Raw genomic sequence first — 10,916 nt, 5'->3', positions numbered from 1 at the left:
CAGGGTCCCCAAGGATCTGTACTGGGACTTGTGATGTTCAACATATTCATAAAAAGAAAAAGAGTACTTGTGGCACCTTAGAGACTAACCAATTTATTTGAGCATAAGCTTTTGTGAGCTACAGCTCACTTCATCGGATGCCGATGAAGTGAGCTGTAGCTCACGAAAGCTTATGCTCAAATAAATTGGTTAGTCTCTAAGGTGCCACAAGTCCTCCTTTTCTTTTTGCGAATACAGACTAACACGGCTGTTACTCTGAAACATATTCATAAGTGATCCGGAAAAGGGAATGAACAGTGAAGTGGCAAAGTTTGCAGATGATACAAAATGTTTCCATTAGTTAAGTCCAAAGCTAACTGAACAGAGATACAAGGGGATCTCACAAAACTGGGTGGCTGGGCAACAAAATGGCAGATGAAATTGACCATGGATAAGTGCAAAGTAATGCACAATGGAAAAAAAATCCTCATGTGCATATATAGTAAGGTGTTCTGAAATAGCTGTTACCACCCAAGAAAGAAATCTTGGACTCACTGTGGATAGTTTTCTGAAAACTTTAGCTCATTGCCCAGCAGTGGTTGAAAGGCTAAAAGAACGTTAGGAATTATTAGGAAAAGGATAAAAAATAAGACAGAAAATATCATAATGGCAGTGTATAAATCCATAGTGCACCCACACCTTGATTAGTGTGTGCAGTTCTCATCACACCATCTCAAAAGGATACAGTGGAACTGGAAAAGATTCATAAAAAGGCAAGAAAGATGATAAAGGGTATGGAACAACTTCTGTATGAGAAGAGACCAAAATATTAGAGCTGTTCAGCTTAGAGAAGAGATGACTAAAGGAGGAGATGAGAGAGGTCTATAAAATCATGACTTGTGTGGAGAAGGTGAATAAAGAAGTGTTATTTACCCTTTCACACAATACAAAAACAAGGTGTCACCCAATGAAATTAATAGCCACCAGGTTTAATTCAAACAAGAAGAAGTGCTTTTTCACACAAGACACAATTAACCTGTGGAACTCATTGCCAGAGGTGGATCACTCCAAAATTGCCATGTTCTGTACACTCCCCCTGAAACTCTGGTACTGGACACTCTCAGAGACAGGATCTTGGGATAGCTGAACCATTCGTCTGACCCAGTACAGCAGCTCTTAAATTATGTTCATGACCATGTTCATTTTCTAAAATCTTGTAAATGGTAGAAATGTAAAACTTAAAAGGGGAGGATGTAATTGTGACGTTGCACTCCGTATGCTTTATGAAAATATGTTTATGAATATGAATATGATGAAACTGGAATATGCTTTATGAAAAAAGTCTCCTGTAAGGTATCATTACAAAACTAATCTACTGAGTGTGGTCATCCTATTTGTTTCCATGTTTTATTTCTATGTCTGGAGTTAGGAGAATAAGATATAAACTTGTATTATTGATGTAAACACATTAAGTGGAAGCCATTAAGGTTGCTTCAGAATCAATGAACTGTAAATGGCTCTGTTTACTTGCAAACTTTCCTGCGTACGTGTGGGCCAGCCCAGGAAGAATAGAGGCTGGGGTCTCACAGGACATGTGGTCATGTCACCTGATATTGGAATCCATCTTAATCCTTGTACTTTTCCATTCAGAAGGAGGGGTAGGGGCCAAACACAGACAAAGGACTCCCGCCTTGTGCAAAAGCTATAAAAAGGGGGAGGAACAGAAAAAAAGGGTGGCCAGTCATGAGAAGACCCCTGCTTATCACCTGAGATATCTGCTGGAACCAAGAAGGACAGTACCAGGGGAAAAGATTGGGCCCAGACTAGGAAGGAGTCTAGTCTGTGAAAGACACATATTGTAACATCTCTGGGGGTGAGATATTACCTGTAATCAGTTTCTCAATGTATTAGGCTTAGACTTGTGTGTTTCTGCTTAATTTTGCTTGGTGACTTACTTTGTTCTGTCCGTTGTTACTTGAAACCACTTAAACACTACTTTTTATATTTAATAAAATCACTTTTGTTTATTAATAAACCCAGAGTGAGTGCGGGAGCAAACAGCTGTGCATATCTCTCTATCAGTGTTATAGAGGGTGAACAATTTATGAGTTTACCCTGCATAGGCTTTATATAGAGTAAAATGAGTTTATTTGGGGTTTGGATCCCATTGGGAGCTGGGCATCTGGGTGCTGGAGTCAGGTACCTGCTGAGCTGTTTTCAGTTTAGTCTGCAGCTTTGAGGGCATGGACCAGACCCTGGGTCTGTGTGGCAGCAGGCTAGCATGTCTGGCTCAATGAGGCAGGGTTTTGGAGTCCCAAGCTTGCAGGGAAAATGGGTTCAGATGTAATTTCAGAACATCAGGTGACAGTCCCAAGGGGATCTCTGTGACCAAACCCGTCTCAGTAATGGAACGCTGAACTGTCTTATCATGTTCAGCTACTAGGAGGTGCCATGGGTAATATACATTACAGTTGCGATATGCTGTCATGGATTTACAGGTCTTGTGCTCTCCTTCGGCTCCGTATCATCCCTAGAAGAAGCCCCCTTCATTGTGACAGCCCTTCTTGAGGGTCCACTCTCTCAAGGGTTAAGCCATAGGCCCCTCCGCCTCCTGGAACCACACTTCTCTAAGCCTTCTCCACACTGTCTCTTCCTGTGGGCTCCCTCAGGGAGTCCTCTCACTCTCTTCCACCCCCAGAAGGAATAATGCAACCCCGATATCTAGACTAGAGTGTGACATTCCCCAGGTGATATCTGGACCTGTGATCTGCTAGGGCACTCGAATCCTCCACTCTGGGAGCCAGCCTTACCCTACTCTGCTGTGAGAACCCCCACTCCTGGGCTGTTCACGCACAGCCTCAAGCATGTAAGCTGCTCCTAGCTACGTGAGTGAGCACTTTTGGCCAGCTGCTGTTTGGATTGTGCAACCGAATGACACTAGCCAATATCTCTGGTCCCAGACACAACCCTAGGAACCTCCGTCTTGCAGTGTCCAGTTATGCCCACTGGACTCTGCAAGCTTACTTGAGTTTGCCAGTTTAACAAAGAAATTGATATGTACCAGGCTTGTTATCCCAAGGGGAGTCTCTGACATGCTTCAAACCAAACGCACTGCTTCAGATAGAATAAACAAACAAATTTATTAACTACAAAAGATAGATTTTAAGTGATTAAAAGTCAAAGCACAACAATTCAGATTTGGTCAAATGAAATAAAAGCAAAACACCTTCTAAGATGATCTTAACACTTTTAGTTCCCTTACAAACTTAGATGCTTCTCACCACAGGCTGGCTGGTTGCCCTTCAGCAGGGCTTTCCCCTATGAGCAATGCTTCAGTCTCTTGGTTGTGGTGGTGTTTGTAGATGGAGGTGGAAGAGAAAGGAAGAGCATGGCAAACGTCTCTCCCTTTTATCATGTTCTTTCTTCCCTCTTGGCTTTGCCCCTCCCTTCAGAGCCAGATGAGCATTACATCATTGCAGTCCAAAATTGATCAAGGGAACGGGGGGGGACTCACTTGAGTGTCCAACAGATCCGCCATTGCTGCGTAGGCCTGTGTCCTTTGTTCCTGTGAGGCTGGACTGGGTTTGTCCCATACATGCCCTGATGAGGTTTGAACTGCCCCTCTGCTCCTGGAAAGTTTTGCCTGGGCTTGTTTTTAAGCCATGAGGACACATTTACAGCCTCATAACTATAGACATGAAATTACATGTCTATAACTATAACAACAATGTTAAGTGCATCATGAGCCTTCCGAAGACACTCAACATGACCAACTTTGCATTGGATACCACACAGTCATTTTATAAGGATGAACATGGTGGTGCAGGGTGTTCCCCCGAGGTACAGAGCATCACACAGAGTGACTTTCAGCCACTGTAAAACAGAAGGGTTTGCTGACCATCTTAACACGCATAGGAGGCTCTCATGGCCCTCAGGCCTAGCCTCCCTCAACACAGTAGATCTAGGTCTCTCCCACATCCAGGTGGGCTCTGGATGATCTCTCTCCCCAGTCCAGAAGCCCCCTCCTTCCAGACAACCAAACTATACCATCTCCCCCTACAGCTCCTCCCCTGTCCTTTGTCTTCATTCCCAAGTAAACACATCTCCTGTGCCCCCTTTTTCCTTCACTGGTAAGAACTGGCTGACTGCCAAGCTGGGGTAGTCTTCCTGATCATCAGGTCACTGCTCACTAGGGTACCCCACATCCAGGCAGTTGTCTGGTGTCCCAAGTGCTAGGCAAGGTCACACCTAGTCCTCTGTAACAACAAACTGCGGCTCCCACCACCTCATTAAACACGCAACACACAGGGAAAACTGAGACCTACAATATTCATTCAAAACTCTGTAGTAACTCAGAGCCCTCCCCATCTAGTGTCCCATCTCTGGCATTGGAAATATTTGCTGCCATCAGTCACAGATCAGCTGCAAGCCACTGTAGGCAGTCTCCTCATACTATCCCCTCCAGACACTGATCAAGTTCAGTTTTGAAGCCAGCTAGGTTTCTTTCCCACACTGCTCTCCTTGAAGAAAAGGAGTACTTGTGGCACCTTAGAGACTAACCAATTTATTTGAGCATGAGCTTTCGTGAGCTACAGCTCACTTCATCAGATGCCACAAGTACTCCTTTTCTTTTTGCGAATACAGACTAACACGGCTGTTACTCTGAAACATGCTCTCCTTGAGAGGCTGTTCCAGAATTTCACTCCTCTGACGGTTAGAAACCTTCATCTAATTTCAAGCCTAAACTTGTCGATGGCAAATTTTTAGCCATTTTTTCTTGTGTCAACATTGGCCCTTAATTTAAATAACTCCTCTCCCTTCCTGGTATTTATCTCTGATGTATTTATGGAAAGCATCATAGCTCCCCTCAGCCTTCATTTGGTTAAACTAAACAAGAGAAGTATCAGGATACATCTGCTCATTCTGCAGCCTCTTGGTGGCAGGAGAGGGACCTGTGGGGGAGTGGGTGCAGACAGTTTAGATAAATACTGTTATCAAAATCAGCATTTGTTTTTGGTAAAAGACTCCCAGGTCTCAGAGTGACTAATAATGCTGCAAGAAGGCAGCAGAAAGAAAAGCTGCATTTCCAGCTTTCTCCTGTTTCTTCTCTCCCTCCCTCTCTCTCCTTGTGTGCGTGTCTGTCTTGTGTTGTCTGGAGAAAAACCAAACTCAACTGCAACAACAGCAGCCCAAAAGCTACCACCTAAACCTGGGTCTCTTTTTCTCAACAAAGGTCTCCAACACTTAGTAAAAAACTGTCAACAGGGGGTTTCTTTTTAAAAGATGCTCTAAAGAGAAAAGGAAAAGGAAAATCATTAAAACAAACATTTCAATTAATTTTGTAAGTTGTATATGTTATAACTGTTTTTTCTTAGAATCATAGACCCATCAGTGAGAAGGGACTGCAAGGGTCAGCTAATCTAACCCCCTGCCAAGATGCAGGATTCTTCTTTCTCTGTGTAATTAATAAAAGGCCAGCACGTATTTTATGGCAATCATTACAGTGGGAGTTGCCAGCTATAACTTTATGTGAAACCCTGGACCACACTTAACTGTTTAATATTGTGACAGTAAAACACGGGTTATATTAATCCCTTCAGGCCACTGTGCTTGAGACATCTGATTTCCCCTCATGAACACAACAGAACAAATGTGTATGGCTGTAAGGAGCTACTCTGAGAGAAGAAGATATCTGATGCCAGGAAACAACTGTTGACCAATAGGGATGGCTTGTGAGTATGGGAGACAGAACTTGGACCTCATATGATATATTGTCTCCCAGGGGAGGTCAGAATGGCCACAGGCTTCACCATGATCAAAACTAAAGGCAAAACAGCTCTTTAAATTAGCTCTCAATAACCCCCCACTCTCTTACACCCGTCCCCCGCCTCCCAAGCCAATACATTAATGTAGCTATTTCTCCTACATCTTTGGAAGAAAGAGAGAGAGGAAGAGAAAAAAACATAACTGTTATAATAAATAGGTGGCATTCTGATTGTCTGCTGCTAGAGGATTTCTAAGCAGATAGACAGAGGAGATTTATATTTATGCAGGACTGGGGTCCATTTAGCTACCTTGGATGGTTACAGCACAGTCCTTGGCATGCAGCAGAGGAGCCCTCTTGCTTGACCAATAGGGTTGTTTGTCATAGGCTGGATGTTCCCAAACTGAGATCCAGGGACCTCAAGAGGTCTGCAATGCATGTCCCATCAGTCCACAGAGAGCTGGCTCCTTACGTCACTGACACTCCTCTTAATCTCCAGCTACTAAATTGTAATTTTCAGGAAGCTAAAAATACAAAGCATACTTTCCCAATATTGCTTTTCCATGCCACTCACTGCTGTAGTTGCTCTAGTGATGTATTATGATCACGGAGAGCAGAGAAGGTGCCCCAGGTGATGGTGAATGGGAGGGATGGGTTTATGAAATGCTCTCTGAAAAGATATGTTTCCCCATATGAAATAGCTTGAAAGCCCCTTGTATATAAGACTCTGAGGACCCTTTCATGGAACTTTTTGGTTCTGACCCCATAGATGATGGGGTTCATCATGGGTGGAACCAGCAGATATATGTTGGTTACAATAATGTGAACAGGAGGAGCCATACTGTGACTGAATCGATGGGTGAGAATGGAGAAAAAAGCTGGAATATAAAACCCTAGGATAACACAGATGTGGGAGCTACAGGTGCCTAGTGAAGTGATACGAGCCTCTTTGGAGGGGCGCTTGAAGATGGCCCGGAGGATCAGGATTTAGGACAGGACAATGAGGATAAAATCTAACCCCAATGTAAGAAATGCCACAACCAGACTATCGGCTCTCATGGCTGTTGTGTCCACACAGGCCAGTTTCACCAGAGCCATGAACTCACAATAGGTGTGAGAAATGACATGGGCCCTACAGTACAGGAGTTGTGGCAGCAGGAATGGGTGTGGACCCACTAATACAGCCCCCCTCATCACAACACCAAGCCCTATTTGGGCTATGGCCCGATTGGTCAGGACGGCAGAGTGTCGCAGCGGGTTACAGATAGCGACGTAGCGATCAAAGGCCATGGCCAGCATGAACCCAGACTCCATGACTGACAGTGAATGAAGGAGGTACATCTGTGACAGGCAGGCGTTGATGTGAATGCCGGTTGCTGAACCAGAATATGCAGAGGGCTTTGGGGAGGGTGGTGGTGGAGATGACTAGGTCGGTGAGCGCCAGCATGGAAAGGAAAAGGTACATGGGCTCTTGGAGGCTGGGCTCGGTCTTGATAACAGCCAGGAGGAGGCCATTCCCCAGGAGGGACAGAATGTAGACAGAGCAGAAGGGGATGAAGATCCAGACATGCGCTGCCTCCAGCCCCGGGATGCCGAGGAGGATGAAGGTGGAGGGCTGGGGCATGGTCCATTTGGAAGCTGCCATAGTGGGGCCAATTGAGTGCAGTCAGTTCCACGGCATGGGTGTTTCCTCCCCCTGTAACTAACCATTAAAACAATCATTAATCAGCTGATGGGAAGATGACAAGGTGGTGTTTTCTCAGCAGTAATTGATCCAATATACCCCTAACGTCACATGGGCACTAAATCATAACTAATCCATTATACATGCTAACCATTGCAGCCATTCTGTTCTGAATGCCACATGGCTTCAGCCATTACTGGACAGTGCATATTTACAATCCTGAGCAGTGGTAAAGCAAAGTAATTCCACATTTCCAAGATCCCTGTGTGGATCAGAGTCTAGAATTTGCCCAAGGTGTAACAAATTCAAGCCAGTGAACGCACAAACCAGTAACCTACACAGAACATACAGGCGCCTCTGTCATAAAGGGGAGAGCTGGGACACCTGCAGGGTCTTCCTAAGGGACAGGGACATTTGAACTGAGCTAATGTTCCCTAAAATGTCCTAATAGATTCAGACACAGCAGACATCCCTTTCTAAATATCCAGAAGAAGACAGAAAATCTGCCCCTCATTGAATAACCCTGGTGAGTTAAAAGTTGAATCAAGCCCTGAGACACGGGTTCCCAAACTTTTTGCTGGCATGGCCCCATTTTAATGGACTGGTTCCTCCTGGGACCCCAGACAGCATGGAGGATGCCATTTTGAAATGCAAAATGGCACCTTCCTCAGAGCGTGACTTTGTACATACGGTGCCTGTGAGGTCACGCTGTGCAGAGGATGCCATTTTGTAGAGCTAACTGGCATTCTCTGTGCATCGTGATCTTGTATGCGCCATACATGAGAGGTCACCCTGTTCAGATCCTCTGCACAATAGGGATCGCCACATCCTTCCCGTCAGGGCACGTTCAAGGATTCCGGCCTATCTTTGAGGCATTTAGGGGCCTGGGCCCAGTATGTCTAAAAGGTTGTAAATCTCTGAGATGAAGACATGACTCCTACACTCCTCAGGCTCAATGGAACTTTATACCATGAATCTAAAACTCATTTAAGCATCAGGTGGACCTTTCCCATGGGCCAGGCCCACACTAAAACAAAACCTCATGAGAACTAAGGTCCACTCCCAACCCTCCCCACCTTCCGCTCCAAGTGCCAGGTGCACTTCTTCAACCAGTCTTCTCTAGCATGAGCACAAGGCCATCTGGGCATCACAAACCCCCAAGCCCTACCATTGCGTGTAAGCTTGGAGTTTGTCACTTTTATCAACATACATTGGTCCAATAAAAGGTATCCCCACACCTACCTTGTCTCTCTAGATGTTAGTCACATCACTTAACACACATCTGGAAGGCACTCAGCTTCTACGGTGATGAAAGTGGGATAAGAACTTGAATAAAGTTGAACAGAATTCCAGACATATGGCTCTCAGAGCTCTCTTCCAGACCCTGAGCCTGCCACTCTCTGAGCTCTTCTGGCCAGGGAGCAACCTGCCCAGCAGGAAGCCCTTCCCATGCCCCAGCTCTCTGCTTCTTCTGCTATTGCATAAGGCAGGTGCAGATAACAAGGGATATTTCTGGGCTCCAAACCCCTGCACTCACCTAGCTCCTGCTCAGCAGAAAGGGGCTGCCCTGGGAGGGGTCCGGAGAGTCTCTGTGCTGTGCTGGAGGAGCGCTGGGCAGGGAGGTTTATAGCCTTCGCTGTGGAATCCCAGCAGGGTTTCTGCCTCACCTGAGAAGCCGCAGCTCAGTGGAGAGAGCGAGACAGACAAACAGCCCCCTGTTTTCCCCTGAGCATACCGTGCCTCAAGGGCGCTGGGGGGGGGATGCATCAGGGACAAGTGAAGACAATGGGAAAATCTCCTTGCAAAAATATCAAAAGCAATAAAGGATTTTTCCACAGATTGTTAATTTGCATGATTCTTTCAAATGTCACTCCACTGGGAAGGGTCCCAGCTCCTGATTCTCTGGGAGTTTACTCTGTCTTATGGCCTGTTTTGATTGGGGGTTGGGAGGGTTGGATTCCACTTCCCTTCTGATTGCTTCTGTCCTTCATTTTTAAGGGGTATGGATCAGGTTCTGCCCTCAGAAACAGGGCAACTCCCAACTTAGCCAGTGAGAGCTTCACACCCAGGCTGACAGAGGGGAACAATGATACTGGAACCCCAAGCTTGGGGGGTGTCAGGATTCCTCCCCCACTCTGAACTCTAGGGTACAGACGTGGGGACCTGCATGAAAACCTCCTAAGCTTACTTTTACCAGCTTAGGTTAAAAATTCCCCAAGGTACAAACTAATTTTGTCCTTGGAATATCCACTGGCACCACCAAACTCTAACTGGGTTTACTGGGAAATGTAGTTTTGACATGTCTTTCCCCCCAAAATCCTCCCAACCCTTGCACCCCACTTCCTGGGAAAAGTTTGGTAAAAATCCTCACCAATTTGCATAGGTGACCACAGACCCAAACCCTTGGATCTGAGAACAATGAAAAAGCAATCAGTTTTCTTACAAGACTTTTAATAGAAATAGAAGTAAATAGAAGTAAAGAAATCACCTCTGTAAAATCAGGATGGTAGATACCTTACAGGGTAATTAGATTCAAAACATAAAGAATCCCTCTAGGCAAAACCTTAAGTTACAAAAAAGACACACAGACAGAAATAGTCATTCTATTCAGCACAATTCTCTTCTCAGCCATTTAAAGAAATCATAATCTAACACATACCTAGCTAGATTACTTACTAAAGTTCTAAGACTCCATTCCTGGTCTATCCCCGGCAAAAGCAGCGTATAGACAGACACAGACCCTTTGTTTCTCTCCCTCCTCCCAGCTTTTGAAAGTATCTTGTCTCCTCATTGGTCATTTTGGTCAGGTGCCGTGAGGTTACCTTTAGCTTCTTAACCCTTTACAGGTGAGAGGATTTTTCCTCTGTCCAGGAGGGATTTTAAAGGGGTTTACCCTTCCCTTTATATTTATGATGGGGGGGAGGGGGCAAAATGCCTGTAATATCTGTGTAAATACAGTGAAATGGTAGGGAGAACAGCCCCAGTGGAGACGATGCATGGGTGAAATGGACTCAATGACATACAGCAACGGCCAAGTTCTTGGTTCAGGCTTGCAGCAGTGATGGAATAAACGGCAGGTTCAAATCCCGTCTCTGGAGAACATCCCCATCTAGGATGGGTCTTTCAGTCCTTGGTTCAAAGCTTCAGTTTGTAGCAAAGTCCCTCCAGAGGTCAGAAGCAGGACTGAAGACCAGATGGAGGAGCTGCAGCAGCTTTTTACAACCTCTTGCCGTATGGTCTCTGCTTTCTTTGTCCCAAGGACAAGCTGCCCATCCCCTGGCCTGGAAACACCTCAGAGTTCTGTCCATAGGCAGGTCCCTGCACACCTGGCTGAGTCGCAAGGTGTGTCTGCCTTCTCTCAATGGGTCAGTGGTGTAGCTAACGGTCCTTAATGGACCATCCAGCAGGCTAGGCAGAGCTGACACCAACTTGTCTGGGGTGTCCCCCAGAAGCACAGCACAAGTTTGGAATACAGACAGTACAGAGCCA

General features: G+C 45.6%; 1 pseudogene; it reads right to left on the bottom strand.

Moving 5' to 3' along the window:
* Positions 1 to 5,901: 5,901 nt before the first annotated feature.
* LOC144259080 (olfactory receptor 52K2-like) lies at positions 5,902 to 7,388 on the bottom strand (annotated as a pseudogene).
* Between the last annotated feature and the right edge of the window lie 3,528 nt (positions 7,389 to 10,916).

The sequence above is a fragment of the Eretmochelys imbricata genome, chromosome 1 (genome assembly GCF_965152235.1).
Source record: "Eretmochelys imbricata isolate rEreImb1 chromosome 1, rEreImb1.hap1, whole genome shotgun sequence".
Classification (NCBI taxonomy): domain Eukaryota; kingdom Metazoa; phylum Chordata; order Testudines; family Cheloniidae; genus Eretmochelys; species Eretmochelys imbricata.
Note: the sequence above shows the minus strand (reverse complement) of the source record. Positions and strands in the feature narration are given on the sequence as shown.